At 36.9% G+C, this 15,370-nt stretch overlaps 1 protein-coding gene across 2 annotated transcripts in view; it reads left to right on the top strand.

Annotated features, from left to right (window-relative positions):
- USP32 (ubiquitin specific peptidase 32) overlaps positions 1-15,370 on the top strand; it is a 198,092-nt gene that overhangs the window by 62,811 nt on the left and 119,911 nt on the right. The gene's annotated exons all lie outside the window — the stretch shown is intronic.

The following is a 15,370-nucleotide window of genomic DNA, read 5'->3' as shown; positions in this document are numbered from 1 at the left end:
AATTCTGTAAAATTAAATGTTGTACATGAAACACTAGCTTTTTGGAATTTGTAAAGGCTTATTTAAATTCTACTAAAAATTTTTAGGTAGAGATAAAATGAGCTAAGTTGATATAAATATCCCCTTTCTAACATTAAGTTCACTATTTTATAGGTATATACACAGATATGTATTATGTCATTCGAAAGGTGAAATGATAAAAAAAATTAATAAAACAGTGAAAATTATAATAAGAATTTTAAGCTTGGTGTATTTCATAAAACCTTGATTCACCATTCCTAATTAGTGACAGTTGATATTTCTAACCCGTGCTGTGTGCTTTTGAATCTTATGGTTTACATAATATAGAAATTACATTTATTGCTTTTTTGTGTGTTTTAATCTTTTTTTTTTTTTTGGTGGGGATATATGTTGCATTAATTCTGTTACATGTATTCTTGTGTAAAATTACGTACTTTCTTGCTCTGTCATTATTTTGGATTTATGACAGGATTAGTTTTTTTCCTGATACTATTTATTGGTTCTCTTTTTCAGTATGAATTCATCTTCCTATTTTCTTGTGTGTTTTTTTTTTTTTTTTTTTTGGCGGTATGCGGGCCTCTTACTGTTGTGGCCTCTCCCATTGCGGAGCACAGGCTCCGGACGCGTAGGCTCAGCGGCCATGGCTCACGGGCCCAGCCGTTCTGCGGCATGTGGGATCTTCCCAGACCGGGGCATGAACCCGTGTCCCCTGCATTGGCAGGTGGACTCTCAACCACTGCGCCACCAGGGAAGCCCTTCCTATTTTCTTTTAATTTATTTGTCTTAAATGCTAGTATAATATAAAAATTTGGAATTCAGAATTTTTCATTTTAGGATATAACTAGCAATTTAATGAGATAATATAACTTGCCCATTAGAGGAAGGGATTTAAACTGAATCCATAGTATTTAAAACAAGATGCTTCCAAATTCAAATGTATACTAACTTGAGCCTTTCTTTCCCTTAGCTTCTTCCTTAAAGTCAAAACTGTCAGTCTCTGTAAATTCATGGTGCTGGGAAAACTTAGGTCAGAATATCTGATTTATCTCTTTGGATCATGTATAAAGATTTACTTGTGTACATCTACATACCTATAAACAGATGTCCATTCAGGTCCTTGTCCATTTTTTAATTGGCAAGCTCCTACTGCTTGCCACATAACAGCTCAATAAATTGAGAGACGTGTTGTGGGGGCAAGGAATAACGACTTTATTCCTAAAGCCAGCAGACCGAGAAGATGGTGGACTAGTGTCCCAAAGAACCATCTTCCCTGAGTTAGAATTCAGGCTTCTTTTATAGTAAAAGGGGAGAGGGTATGGCTGGTTGTTGCAGACTTCTTGGTGCCTTTGTTCTTGCAGCTGTCCACGGAGGTCTGATCACAATGTTCCTAGACCTCCTGCAAGACAAATCTTATTCTCTGTTTGGCAACATTTTATCTCTATATGAATGAAAAAGTGTTATACCTTTAAGAAGTCAGAGCCTTGAGAATGGGCTATCTTGTATATTTTAGGCTATAGGCAACATTCTTTTATGAAAGGTGCAAAACCTGCATGACTAAGCACAGGCAACAGAGCGCAAAGGTTAGAGCTAAAGGAATAGATTCAATATGGAGTCAGGTTTTTTCTTCTCTGTTATAGTCCGAGCAACTGTTTGTTGAAAAGATTATTCTTTCCCATTGAATCGTCTTATCACTGTTGTTGAAAATCAACTGATCATAAGCATAAGGTTTTACTTCTGGATTCTCAATTCTATTCCATTGCTTTCTGTGTCTATCCTTGCATCAGTATCATATTGTCTTGATTACTCTAGGTTTATAGTAAGTGTTGAAATCAGAAAGTGTCATTTCCCCATCTTTCTAATTTTTCAAGTTGTTGTGTCTATTCTGGGTCCCTTGCATTTACATATGAATTTTTGTATCAGTTTTTCAATTTCTGCAAAAGAAGCAGCTGAGATTTTGATAGGGGTTGCATTGAATCAGTAGATTGATTTGGGGTGTATTGCCATTTTAACAATATTTAAGTCTTCTGACTCACAAAATTAGAATGCCTTTCCATTGATTTAGATTTTTAATTTCTTTCAGCAATGTTTTATAGTTTTCAGTGTACAAGTCAAATGTCCATCAATAGAACAAAATGTGGTATATCTAATCTATAGAATGGAATATTGTTAATAAAAAAGGAATGAAGTTTTCTGATACATGCATGGATGAACCTTCAAAACATTCTAAGTCAAAGAAGCCAAATACAAAACACCATGTATTTTTTTATTCTATTTGTATGAAATGGCCAGAATAGCCAAATCTATGGAGACAGGAAATAGATTAGTGGCACTTTGTTAAAATTGTCGCTGATTTTTTTCTTACTCGCTTGCAAGGTAGCTGCCTCTTCCTGCTGTTGTTTTGGAGGAATCTATCTTTCTTGAAATGTCAGATACAGGTTGCCCTGTTAACTCAGTTCTCCGATATGCTCAAGAAATGTAATATGATAGTTAAATGACTTTTTCTTGTTTTTAGGTTAGGAGTGACACTCAGGCTTTCTACATCTAAGGTGGAAGTGGAACTCCCTGGAGCGTCATTTTTATGTCAATATTTCATAAATTTCATTTCACCCAAAATTATTTCAAGAGTCTCTGTCCTTTGGACTATCTTTTAAGAATCATCACTGGCTAGAATAATTAAAGTATTGAATAATTGTTTTCCAAGAATGATCTTAATTTTAAATTGTAAAATCCATAATGATAGTTTCAAATTTCAGTTTCATTGTAGTTAACACTTTTTTGTGTGTAAACTCTACCACAGTATTAAGCACAAATAGAAATTTTATAAATGCTTTTAGTGATGATGGTGAACTTAATTTATCCTATTATTTACAGATCTAGGTTTATTTTAAGTGAGGAGGAGTACTATTAGCATGTGAATATTGATTAGTACATATAACACTGTGTAGGTTTTAAAGTACTATAAGGAACTAAGTACTTCTGTCTTTTTTTAATTTATTTTTTTGTTTATTTTTATTTTTGGCTGTGTTGGGTCTTCGTTTCTGTGCAAGGGCTTTCTCTAGTTGCTGCAAGCGGGGGCCACTCTTCATCGCGGTGCGTGGGCCTCTCACTATTGCGGGCTCTCTTACTATTGTGGGCTCTCTTGTCGGAGCACAGGCTCCAGACGCGCAGGCTCAGTAGTTGTGGCTCACGGGCCTAGTTGCTCCACGGCACGTGGGATCTTCCCAGACCAGGGCCCGAACCCGTGTCCCCTGCATTGGCAGGCAGATTCTCAACCACTGCGCCACTAGGGAAGCCCGGTACTTCTGTCTTTAATCTCTCGTATTTTCTCATGAAAGGATGTCTTTATAGTGTCTCATACAATAATCTCAAAGGATGAGTGAACCCCATTAAGCTCAGTTCTGGAATAGTTCCAGCATTTATATAAAATGAGCTTGTAGCTTATTTCAGGCATCTCTCCAAGACAGGCAGGTTAGTAAATAGACTTCAACTTTTGTGTGTATTTGGGAAAGGGAGTATGCTTCATCTTGCAGAGTATAAAGTTATTTGCTAAAGAGGAAATAGTACATTTTAAGTAAAATGGAAGTATAGATCTGGGCAGATAGTTTTGAAGTTTGAATTTAGATGTAGTGGGTAGGCAGACTCATAGAATGGAGGATCTGTATTCAGTAGTTGCAGCAAAATCTTGTTAAATGATGGGATTTCTAAACAAAGTGATTAGTTGCAAAGCTAAGGAAGTAATCATTCGACTGTATATGGCTCTTCTGCGATCTTTCTTAAAATCCTTCTAAGAGTTTCCTATATAAATTCCAAGACAGGCTATTTTGGATAAGGAAAAATAACTCAAAGTAGTCTAAAATTTTTAGAATCAAAGCATTGATTTCATTTGACTCATTATTTTCTAGGATAGATTAGTGTAGTTAATATTTTGATGTAATTCTGATCTTGCTTATAATAACTGTGTTATTTGAACAAAATATTAAATGAATGGAATTTGAGGGAATTAAGAAAACAAGGTCAAAACAAGGTGAATGGAAAACTGTTCTACTGGAAATTGGACTTTTCTGAACCAAGGCTACTAACTCTTAATTATTCAGTGTTTTTTCTTTAGTGTGTCACCCATCTCCCAACCCCTATTCCCCCAAAGAAATCTAATGACAAAACATTTCCATGTAGTATTAATTTGTAATCATTTCCTCTTGTTTTCACATTCACTTAAAACTGGTTTTCACCATTTACAAAATATGCGATGCAAGTGAATTGATAGTTGCTACTCCTTAACTATTTCTTTTAACTGGAAACTCTTAAATCTCTATCCCAGGATTGATTTCAATTCTGGATGGCTGTCTAGGATAAAAATTCCACTCCACCTTCCTCCATAAAGCTGTCTCTGACAATTTTAGCCCGCACTGTTTTTCTCCCATCCTTAAACTCTTAACAGGCATTAAAGCCTGCCTCTGTACTATGTAGTACAATGTTTTTATTAGATAATGACTAATTGTTCATTTAAATCTTGTCTCAACTAAGTTATGATTCTTGACGGGCAGACTTTATGACTTTTAAAAAATTGGCCCCAGAGTGTTGTGCATATAATATAAACTCAGTGAGTATTTTGATGTTTCTGTTTTGTTTTGTTTGTAAGTAATTGTATATTCTGCAAAACCCTATTGTAAGAATGACCAGGGGACAATGACCAGGAAACCATACTCCTAAAGTCAGTTAGCTTTGCTAGCTTTGCAGTCTTTGAACATTTAACCTTTTCCAAATTTGAGGAAAATACACATTTTAAGCAAAAGCAATCATGGAGACTGGAGTGTTTTTAGATATAGTGGTCAACATGTGAAAACAAGCAGCTGATTAGTAGGATATTTTTCCATTAGTGTTGGTAAATTTATGCTGAGATATTCATACTGCATTTAGATGCCCCTTGGGGCTAGGGACATGCATTTATTGAGTTGGCCAAAACGTTTGTTCCAGTTTTTCAGTAAGATGTTATGGAAAAACCCAAACGAACTTTTTGTCCAATTCAATACTAGACAGTCTAGGTTTAGGGGGACTATCTGACCATAGAGTAATGATTTGTGATTGTTTTTTTGTTTTGATGTTAGTTGATCAGTATTATTGATTACATCCCTTTATGTTGGATTTACTAGCATCATGGATAACAACTTTCTTGACAGCTCTAGCCATTGTCAGCTCTTGATGCTGTTGATCATTGACTGTTGTAATATACTAAAATAATATGTTTATATCAACCAGAGAAAAGCAGCTAATGTTTTCATGTTACATTAAATCCTAGTCTTGACATTATGGCTAACAGTAGAACACTAAGCAGGATACTGGTTTAAAATCTTTCTCTGGAACTGGAATCTGTAAAATATCCACTAGTCTTTATCTTAACTGCATCACTTTCGTTCAGTGTAATATTCATGCTAGTTCTCAAATTGCATTGTTGTTTTTTTCTTTTTGTATTTCTCTTTGTAAGACCAGACAAAAAAGATTCCAGGGGCTCTCTTAGATGAAGATAATAACAGAATATATCACTCCCTTCTTGTAAAATTACATATGGACTTTTAAAAAAAATATGCATTATTGTCTTGATGGTTCTTAACTGCCAAGTTTTATCCTAGAGCAATATTTAAACTGTTTCATAAGCTATTGAAAAACAAAGTTTATAGGAGAAGAGCTGATATGTCATTAAGCATAATGGGACTAGGGAATTCCTTGTATAAAACATTACATCAAATACATTACATAAATTATAAGTGTTCTAAGTGGTATGCCGTATGTCAAAGAAGTTACTTATATTGGTACTAAAAAATACTCTTACAGAAAATAACTTATGCATAATCACTTATTTTGAATCCTTGGTGTATTAAGTGAGCCACTGACATGACTAGTGTAGTAGATGATAAAAATAATTGACATCCTTTTCAAGTCAGTCTTGATAAGACACTTCTATCCAATAGCATATTCCTTAATTGGTATTATAAGGTAAAATAAAGTTGATTTAATTTATAATCGAGAGTGTTAAAAACCTCTGCCTAAATTTAGCTGATAAAATTCAGCTGAATTTGACTACAGAAGTTGGAAATTTTATATAAAAAGAATTCTAAATGGTGGGAAAAGCAACTAACGTTATCTAAAGTTGGGTGAATGTAAAAGGAATGCATATTCATTCTTATCCTTTTCTCCCTTCCTGCATGCCCATGGAATAAATATAGCTGTATTTTATTGAGCACCTACCTAATAAATTTCTTTTCTTTTTATAATTTATTTATTTTTGGCTGCGTTGGGTCTTCGTTGCTGTGCGTGGGCTTTCTCTAGTTGCAGAGAGCGGGGGCTACTCTTCCTTGCAGTGCATGGACTTCTTATTGCAGTGGCTTCTCTTGTTGTGGAGCGTAGGCTCTAGGCACGCAGGCTTCAGTAGTTGTGGTGCGTGGGCTCAGTAGTTGTGGCTCGCGGGCTCTAGAGTGCAGGCTCAGTAGTTGTGGTGCACGGGCTTTGTTGCTTGGCGGCATTTGGGATCTTACTGGACCAGGAATCGAACCCATGACTCCTGCATTGACAGGCGGATTCTTAACCACTGTGCCACCAGGGAAGTCCCTAATAAATTTCTATTTGTAGCAGTAATGGAATGATTTTTATGTTTGCCTTGCATATGGTAGTTATTATCTTTTAAGACTATCATCTTTGAGTAATATTAATTGTTACATTCAATACTTAAATTAAAATATAGGGAGAAGAGTTGTAAAATACAGTTGAACTTTCTGTATTTCCATAATTTTGTCATTAAGTGATAAATATGAGAATCCTTCCTTAATGTACTTCTAAATGTAATTTCTGTTTTTAAAAATAATTTTGTTTATTTATTTTTGGCTACGTTGGGTCTTTGTTGCTGCACACGGGCTTTCTCTAGTTGCGGCGAGTGGGGGCTACTCTTCGTTGCAGTGCACAGGCTTCTCAGTGTAGTGGCTTCTCTTGTTGCAGGGCAAGGGCTCTAGGTGTTTGGGTTTCAGTAGTTGCAGCATGCAGACTCTAGGGCGTGCAGGCTTCAGTAGTTGTGGCTCACGGGCTCTATAGCTCAGGCTCAGTAGTTGTGGCGCACAGGCTTAGTTGCCCCGCTCCATGTGGGATCTTCCCAGACCAGGGATCGAACCAATGTCCCCTGCATTGGCAGGCGGATTCTTAACCACTGTGCCACCAGGGAAGTCCCTAAATGTAATTTCTTGATGCTTTATTTTTTATGAGTAGCTGATTGAAAATATGAAGAGGAAAGAATTTATGTTCAGAGTCATTTATTTATTTATTCTTTTAAAATTTATTTATTTTATTTATTTTTGGCTGTGTTGGATCTTCATTGTTGTGCGCGGGCTTTCTCTAGTTACGGCGCACAGGCTTCTCATTGCGGTGGCTTCTCTTGTTGCAGAGCACAGGCTCTAGGCACATGGGGTTCAGTAATTGTGGCACACCGTCTCAGTAGTTGTGGCGCATGGGCTTAGTTGCTCCGCGGCATGTGGGGTCTTCCTGGACCAGGGCTCAAACCCCTGTCCCCTGCGTTGGCAGGCGGATTCTTAACCACTGCGCCACCAAGGAAGTCTCCAGAGTCATTTATACTTACAGCTTTAGGGTACACTTTTTCCTGCCTAGTTCTCTATTAAGTTATAAGAACATCCTGAAGCACCTTTCTGAGAATCTGAGGTGTTGTCCCAAATATGCTATTATAAAAAATGATGGACTTAAAGAAATTATTAGCTGTGTAATGGTAACATTTCATACTATATACATCATTGTAGTTTTGAATGCAAATACGTACAGTATATAAACAATATAACCACATATATTGTAGTTTCAAATATATGTAACACTTTATAGTCATCAAAAATTGTGATTTTAGGATTAATTTTGTAATTAAGGAACATTGCAGTCAACTGTGGGATTTTCAAGGGTGTATTCTCAGGAAACAAATGGCATGAAGAAACAGCAATATATCCTCCTATGTTCACACAAACTAATACAGGATAGCAAGTCATTTACTGAAAAATGTTTATATATTATGGCTAAAAAGGAAGTCCTTAGTATAGTCTATCCTTTTTTCTTTTTTTTTTACAGTATTGTTCTTTAGTACGCGTCTCGTTTATTCCCATTTAAAATAAATATTTGTTGTAAAATGTCTCTGGTTTTTTGTGAATGAATAAAAATTTTTTGAACTGAACTCAAAATAATAGTATATAATAAATGATTTGTAATACATACAGTAATACCTATCATTGTATTTTCTCCTATATTAGTTAACTTTTCTCAGCAACATACATTTAATAACTAGTCCACTGGAACGGGAATATGTTTTAAAGAAGTCTTGTCCTGCATTTTTAGCTGCTAAAGCTAGATTATTGAAGTCTTTAATTTATTTTTCCTGAGAGTTTGATACTAATAAAATATACTTCTTCACTGGGCAGTGTTTCTTTGACCTTCTTCCTTCTAAAATAGAAGCATATTAAAAATGTTCATTCTGCTTATTATAAATATAGTAAGATGTTTTTCATGAGGATTTTCTTTTTACTACTTTGTAAAATTATATTCAGTGACTTAGCAGTAAAAAGGAAGACCTGTTGGTACACACACAACATAAGTGAATCTCCCAATCACTATGCTAAACGAAAGAATCCAATTAAAAATAGAGCACATGCTTATGATTCCATTCATATAAAATTCTAGAAAATGCAAAATCTATCATGAAACAAAGCTTACCTAGAGCCTGGTACTGGTGTTGGTGCAGGAGGAAGGAGAGGCAGGGATAAATTACACAGGGACATGAAACTAGAGGTGATAGAAATGTTTGTTACTCGTTTTTTTTTTGGCTGTGCTGGGTCTTCGTTTCTGCGCGCGGGCTTTCTCTAATTACGGTGAGTGGGGGCTACTTTTTGTTGTGGCGAGTGTGCTTCTCATTGCAGTGGCTTCTCTTGTTGTGGAGTGCAGGCTCTAGGTGTGCAGGCTTCAGCGGTTGCAGCATGTGGGCTCAGTAGTTGCAGCACGTGGGCCCCGGAGCACGCGGGCTTCAGTGGTTGCGGTGCGTGGGTTCAGTAGTTGCCGCGTGTGGGCTCTAGTGCATGTGAGCTTCAGTAGTTGTGGTGTGTAGGCTCAGTAGTTGCAGCATGCGGGCTTCAGTAGATGCAGCATGCAGGCTCAGTAGTTGTGGTGCGCAGGCTTAGTTGCCCCACGGCATGTGGGATCGAACTCGTGTCCCCCTGCATTGGCAGGCAGATTCTTAACCACTGGACCACCAGGGAAGTCCTGTTACTTGTTTTCTTGATTGTGATTATGGTTTCAGTGGTATGACATGAAGTGTGACAAAATGGATCAATTGTACACTTTAAATATATGCAGTTTATTGTACTTCAGTTATTCCTCTAAAACTTGGTAGAACATTTAATTAGATGTACTTTTTGAGCTTTTCAGGAAGAATACTTGTTCTACTTGGAAAAGTGAGCTGGAAATATAAAAATTGACTATTGACAGACATATGATTTCCTTTTCGTTCTTCATTAAGATATTTGGATTTTAGTTCTAACTTTGTTATTTACTTCATGATCTTTTCCTAGTCACTTAAGTTCTGAGGCAAAAGAACCTCCAAACCTTCCATCAGAATTATTGTAGGAATTTAGGTATATGACCAACTTGACTACAATTAGAAGAGTTTGAAGTGTAGTTAAATTGTTTTATTCATTTATTTATTTATTTGGTTGCACTGTGTCTTAGTTGCAACCTGGCGGGCTCCTTAATTGTGGCTTGCTGGCTCCTTTAGTTGTGGCATGTGGGCTTCTTAGTTGTGGCACGTGGGCTCCTTAGTTGTGGCTTGCCAGCTCCTGAGTTGTGGCATGCGAACTCTTAGTTGTGGCATGCACGTGGGATCTAGTTCCCTGATCAGGGATCGAACCTGGGCCCCCTGCATTGGGAGCACCGAGTGTTAGCCACTGTGCCACCAGGGAAGTCCCATGAAGTGCAGTTAAATTGTAATGTTCTACTGTTGACTTTGAGATCTGCCTGGATTGGAGGAGAGAAGGATATCGGTAGGTTAGTCTGGGAAAGTTGGGGCAGTGAAAGGAAAGAATTCCCAGTGATAAATTTGGAACTCTGCCTTTTTCTCCTGATTTAAGTTATGGATTAAATTAAGCTTTTAGAGGGGCTTCCCTGGTGGCGCAGTGGTTGAGAGTCCGCCTGCCGATGCAGGGGACACGGGTTCGTGCCCCGGTCCGGGAAGATCTCACATGCCGCGGAGCGGCTGGGCCCGTGAGCCATGGCCGCTGAGCCTGCGCGGCCGGAGCCTGTGCTCCGCAGCGGGAGAGGCCACAACAGTGAGAGACCTGCGTACCGCAAAAAAAAAAAAAAAAATTAAAAATTAAGCTTTTAGAAAATAAAAGTGAAAGCAAGGCAATTCTAGAATGAGATCATTAATCGTAGAAGATCCAGGATAATTAGCTTCCAAGAAAAGTATGGATAATAAAGTAGGATAAGAACAGACAAGGGGAGTCAGTTGTGAGGACAAGGATCCAATCTTAGGATCATGGATTAAGATGTGGAACAGCAAAGAAAAAAGCTAGCCAGGAAATCTCACTAGGCAGAATTCAGGGATACTAACTCCAAGGAGAATAATTTTGACTTGAAACTTAGTAGTTGAACCTGCAGCATTAACAGGTTTCTTTCTTCAAGCATCAATGAGTTTAAGGAAAATTCATTTTCTTCCTTGGGATGGGAATAGATCAGCTGTAAGGGACAAATATTTGCTTTAAAGGAAGCTAGTGAGTAGAAGGGGAGTTACAACCCAGAACTTCAAAGACATTATTTAATAATGTTAAATAAACCAAGGCCAAGTTAATTGAGAGAGTATACTAAAAATTTACCTCATCGATGTCTAGTGACACTGTAGTTTATGCTCTGAGCCTTTTTTGTAGTTGTGTATTTGAACAGACTTAAGTAGACAAGGTATCTTCAGAGATGAGAAAAGAGGGTACAGACTGAATCTTAGGACTTGCTATCCAGTGTGGTGGCAGCAGGAAGTTACTTAAGACAGAGGTAATAATCTGGTTTGTTCAGTCGGTCCTGGGATTAGTTTACTGGTCTGACAGTCTGTCAGATATTAAGTAATTAATGTACAGAGGTATTCTGAACATTTTGTTTAGGCAAGGCTCCTTTGCTGTTGGGCTGGAGGAAGGGAGAGAAGTAATAAGGAATGTTCTATTCTCTAAATTTAAGAAGAGTATTTGTTAGTAACTTACTTTCTGACTCTTATATAAACATTTAATGCCATGGATTCATGACTACCATATAACAGTCAACAATTCTGTGGGATATATACCTGACACAGGCCTAGGATAATTCTTAATATGAAAAATAATGGATTGTAGGACAAATATTAATGAAATATACCAAGAATATGGAGCAACTAACATGTTTTAGTTTTTTTCTGAAAATAGTATTTAATATTTTCCCTTCAACAATAAATTTCACAATTTATTCTTTAACAATAAAGTAAGTTGACAGGATAGTAATCTATATAAATAAAATTAATTTCTATCTCTTAGAACGTCCTGTGAAAATAACCAGACTTATTTTCATAAAACTTGGTAAAGTTTGTTTGGGGAGATAGGACTTATAGCCTATTCTATACTATGTTATAGACTGTTCTATACTCTGTGCATGAACTTTTCTTTGGTGATTCTTTAGGGGAATTTCAAGGAGAGAGGCATCTTACATAGTATCTCATACTGAGGTCCAAGGATTCTATGTGACTTACCACAAGTATTAAGTCCCAATAGAATGAGAAAATAAACCATGGTGTCAAATATGGACCTCAAATCAAGTTACAAGGTTAGATGGTCTGACATGCAGGCTTTGATTTATTATTGATCTATGTACCAGTGGGAAATGCAACACCACTCTCCCCCACCTAAAATCCACAGTGACTAAATATATTAGTTTTGTTTCTCTTTTATGTAAAAGAATTTCAAAGGTAGATATTCTAGGGCTTGAATGGCAGCTGCCCTATCATCAGGGACCCAGGTCCTATTTGATCAGAGAGTCTTTTCGGAAGTCCACCCATTGACTTTCAGTTTTATCTCATTGGCTATCCCCAGTTGCAAGAGACTATAGAAAATGTAAAAAATGTAAGTTTGAACAGGTATAATAATACCTTAGAAAAAATTGGGGTTCTATTACAAGAAGAAAAGAAAATGGTTATTGTATAAATAGCTAACAGTTTCTGCCACAAGCTATATCATACAAGGTGTATTATGATCCTGGATAAAGTAGCAACAGGAATATACTTAATATAGATTGGACAGTTGAACATTTTATTTAATAAACTTGCCTTTTAAAAAATGTATACAGTAGTGCTCCCTGGTGGCGCAGTGGTTGGGAGTCCGCCTGCCGATGCAGGGGACACGGGTTCGTGCCCCGGTCCAGGAAGATCACACATGCCGCGGAGCGGCTGGGCCCGTGAGCCATGGCCGCTGAGCCTGCGCTCTGAAACGGGAGAGGCCACAGCAGTGAGAGGCCCGCGTACCGCAAAAAAAAAAAAAAAAAAAAAAAAAAATGTATGCAATAAATGTTTTTATTTATATTTTTATTTAGTTATATATTTATTTATATTGAATTACAGTGCTTTTTTGTTTTTAATTGCTCTGTATTTCATGTTTTATAATCCTGTGAACTGTTTTCAATTGATTTAAAAGAAATAGGTAATGTGTGTGTATGGCACACTATTTAAAACTTACAGAAGGAATTCCCTGGTGGCGCAGTGGTTGGGAATCCACCTGCCAATGCAGGGAACATGGGTTCGAGCCCTGGTCTGGGAAGATCCCACATGCCGCAGAGCAGCTACTGAGCCTGCACTCTAGAGCCCGGGTGCCACAACTACTGAGCCCACGTGCCTGGAGCTCGTGCTCCACAGCAGGAGAAGCCACCACAGTGAGAAGCCCGCGCATGGCAGGCAGGAGTGGCCCCCGCTTGCCGCAACTAGAGAGAGCCCGCGCGCAGCAACAAAGACCCAATGCAACCAAAAATAAAAATAAATTTTTAAAAGATTAAAAAAATAAAACTTACAGAAGAGTTTTAAGTGAAAAGTTAAGACTTCTCCATTTTATCCCCATTATCTAGAGTCCTTCCCCAGCAGCAACCAGTTACTTGTTTTGCAAATAAAAATTTTAAATTATTTTTATCATAGTGATATATGCATATAGTTAAAGTAGAATCAGAAAGAGAGTGAAAAACAAGAATCCTTGTCCCCGCGTACCTAAATCTCATCCCTGTTCCAGAGGCAACCACTTTCTAGTAATAGTTTCTTGTATATACCTACATTTTCTAAATACTGTTCTTTACTGCTAATTCTTAGTTAATTTTAGATTTTATCCTTTGCTTTCCAGTTGTAGAAGATATTTAGTGTTCTTACACACTCCACACCACATCATCCCAATGCAATTATATCACAATCTTTGGTTAAATTGGTATTTGTTATTTATAGTGTTATGACTATGTAAATATTCTCTGCAACATGGTGTACTGTTATTTAGTTTTCTTTCTTATTCAATTTTTTGTTTTTTCCTGGAATTATAACAGTTTCCTTATTTCTTAAAAATTGAGGTATACTCGATTTACAGTATTTTATAAGTTTCAGGTGTTCAACAGCGTGATTCACAATTTTAAAAGATTATACTCCATTTATAGTTGTTGTAAAATATTGCTTTATTTTTTCATTTGCTTAGTTTTCATACCTGTGGCTAAATTGTTCTATACCTTCCAACTTTTTAGTATGATTTTCTGTGAGACAATGGTTACTTTTTTATACTGATCTTCTAAATGTATTTTTAGCTTAAGTATTTTAGTTGTGGTAGATACATATATACATATCATATATTTCTTTCTTTCTATCTATCTGTCTGTCTATCTATCTATCTCAGGCTGTCTTTGTTTCCTCTAATAATCCATGAATTTTTATGCTTTTTGGCCTTCTTTGTCCCAACCATGAATAAAAAAAAAACAATGCAAGATTTAATTAGTGAGTTTTCCTTATTTGCTATTGAAGTAATGTGGGACATCAAGACAAAATATAGGGGCTTCCCTGGTGGAGCAGTGGTTAAGAATCCATCTGCCAATGCATGGTACACGGGTTCGAGCCCTGGTCCGGGAAGATCCCACGTGCTGCGGAGCAACTGAGCCTGTGCACTGCAATGAAGAGTAGCCCTTGCTCACCGCAACTAGAGAAAGCCCGCGCACAGCAACGAAGACCCAATTCATCCATAAAATAAATAAATAAAATAAATAAATTTATATAAAAAAAGATAAAATATAGGAGGTGAATTGAGGATGAATTTTAATTACATCATTTGCACGTTGTTAAATTACCATTAATAACAATGGAAATATACTAGATATAAAATTCCATCTGTACAAAGCAGCTGACCTCAGAGGAAGGAGAAATCAGGCTTAAGAATTGTTTTAGTTATTTTTTCCCTCTCATGTGAAAGAAGCTGAGATATTCTTTAAAATCAAGTTAGTAGCATCTATGAAAATGTGTTTTCTTTTTTTACAGATTCTGGCTAGAGTTTAGCTTTTTAAATAGTTTATAGTTTAAAAATCAGTTTATAATTGGCACTGTTCACAGAAATTAGTAATAGGCAAAAAGTTTTAAGTTATTTTGTGTATGGTTGGCAATTTTAATAGTATTCTAGCTCTGAAGAATAATTTCTTCATTAATTTCCAAATGACAGAGCAGTAAAGGTATTTTGACAATTATACAGAAAACTATACTGGCATATAATACCTCACCTTAAGATTCATCCGAAGTATTTTTCCCATCTTTCTTGTAGTTATATTTGATTTTCAAACATTTCAGATTAGGAATAAAAATACTTACAGAAGTAATCTTCAAAAAAAGTGTATTAGGGCTTCCCTGGTGGCGCAGTGGTTGAGTCCGCCTGCCGATGCAGGGGACACAGGTTCGTGCCCCGGTCTGGGAAGATCTCACGTGCCGCGGAGCGACTGGGCTTGTAAGCCATGGCCGCTGAGCTTGCGCGTCCGGAGCCTGTGCTCCGCAACGGGAGAGGCCACAACAGTGAGAGGCCCGCGTACCGCCAAAAAAAAAAGTATATTAAACCAACTTTGCTGTGAATACCACTTCTTTGCTTTAAATGAAATAGTGCTGTTTTTTCCCTAGCAGCTTTTTCCTTAACAGTTCTGTAATTATTGAGATATAGTACATGCTATTCAATTCACCCATTTAAAGTATATAGTTAATGGCTTTTAGTTTGTTCACAGAGTTGTGCAGCTACCACCACAATCAGTTTTATCACCCCTA

This window comes from Globicephala melas, chromosome 20, assembly GCF_963455315.2.
Source record: "Globicephala melas chromosome 20, mGloMel1.2, whole genome shotgun sequence".
Classification (NCBI taxonomy): domain Eukaryota; kingdom Metazoa; phylum Chordata; class Mammalia; order Artiodactyla; family Delphinidae; genus Globicephala; species Globicephala melas.
Note: the sequence above shows the minus strand (reverse complement) of the source record. Positions and strands in the feature narration are given on the sequence as shown.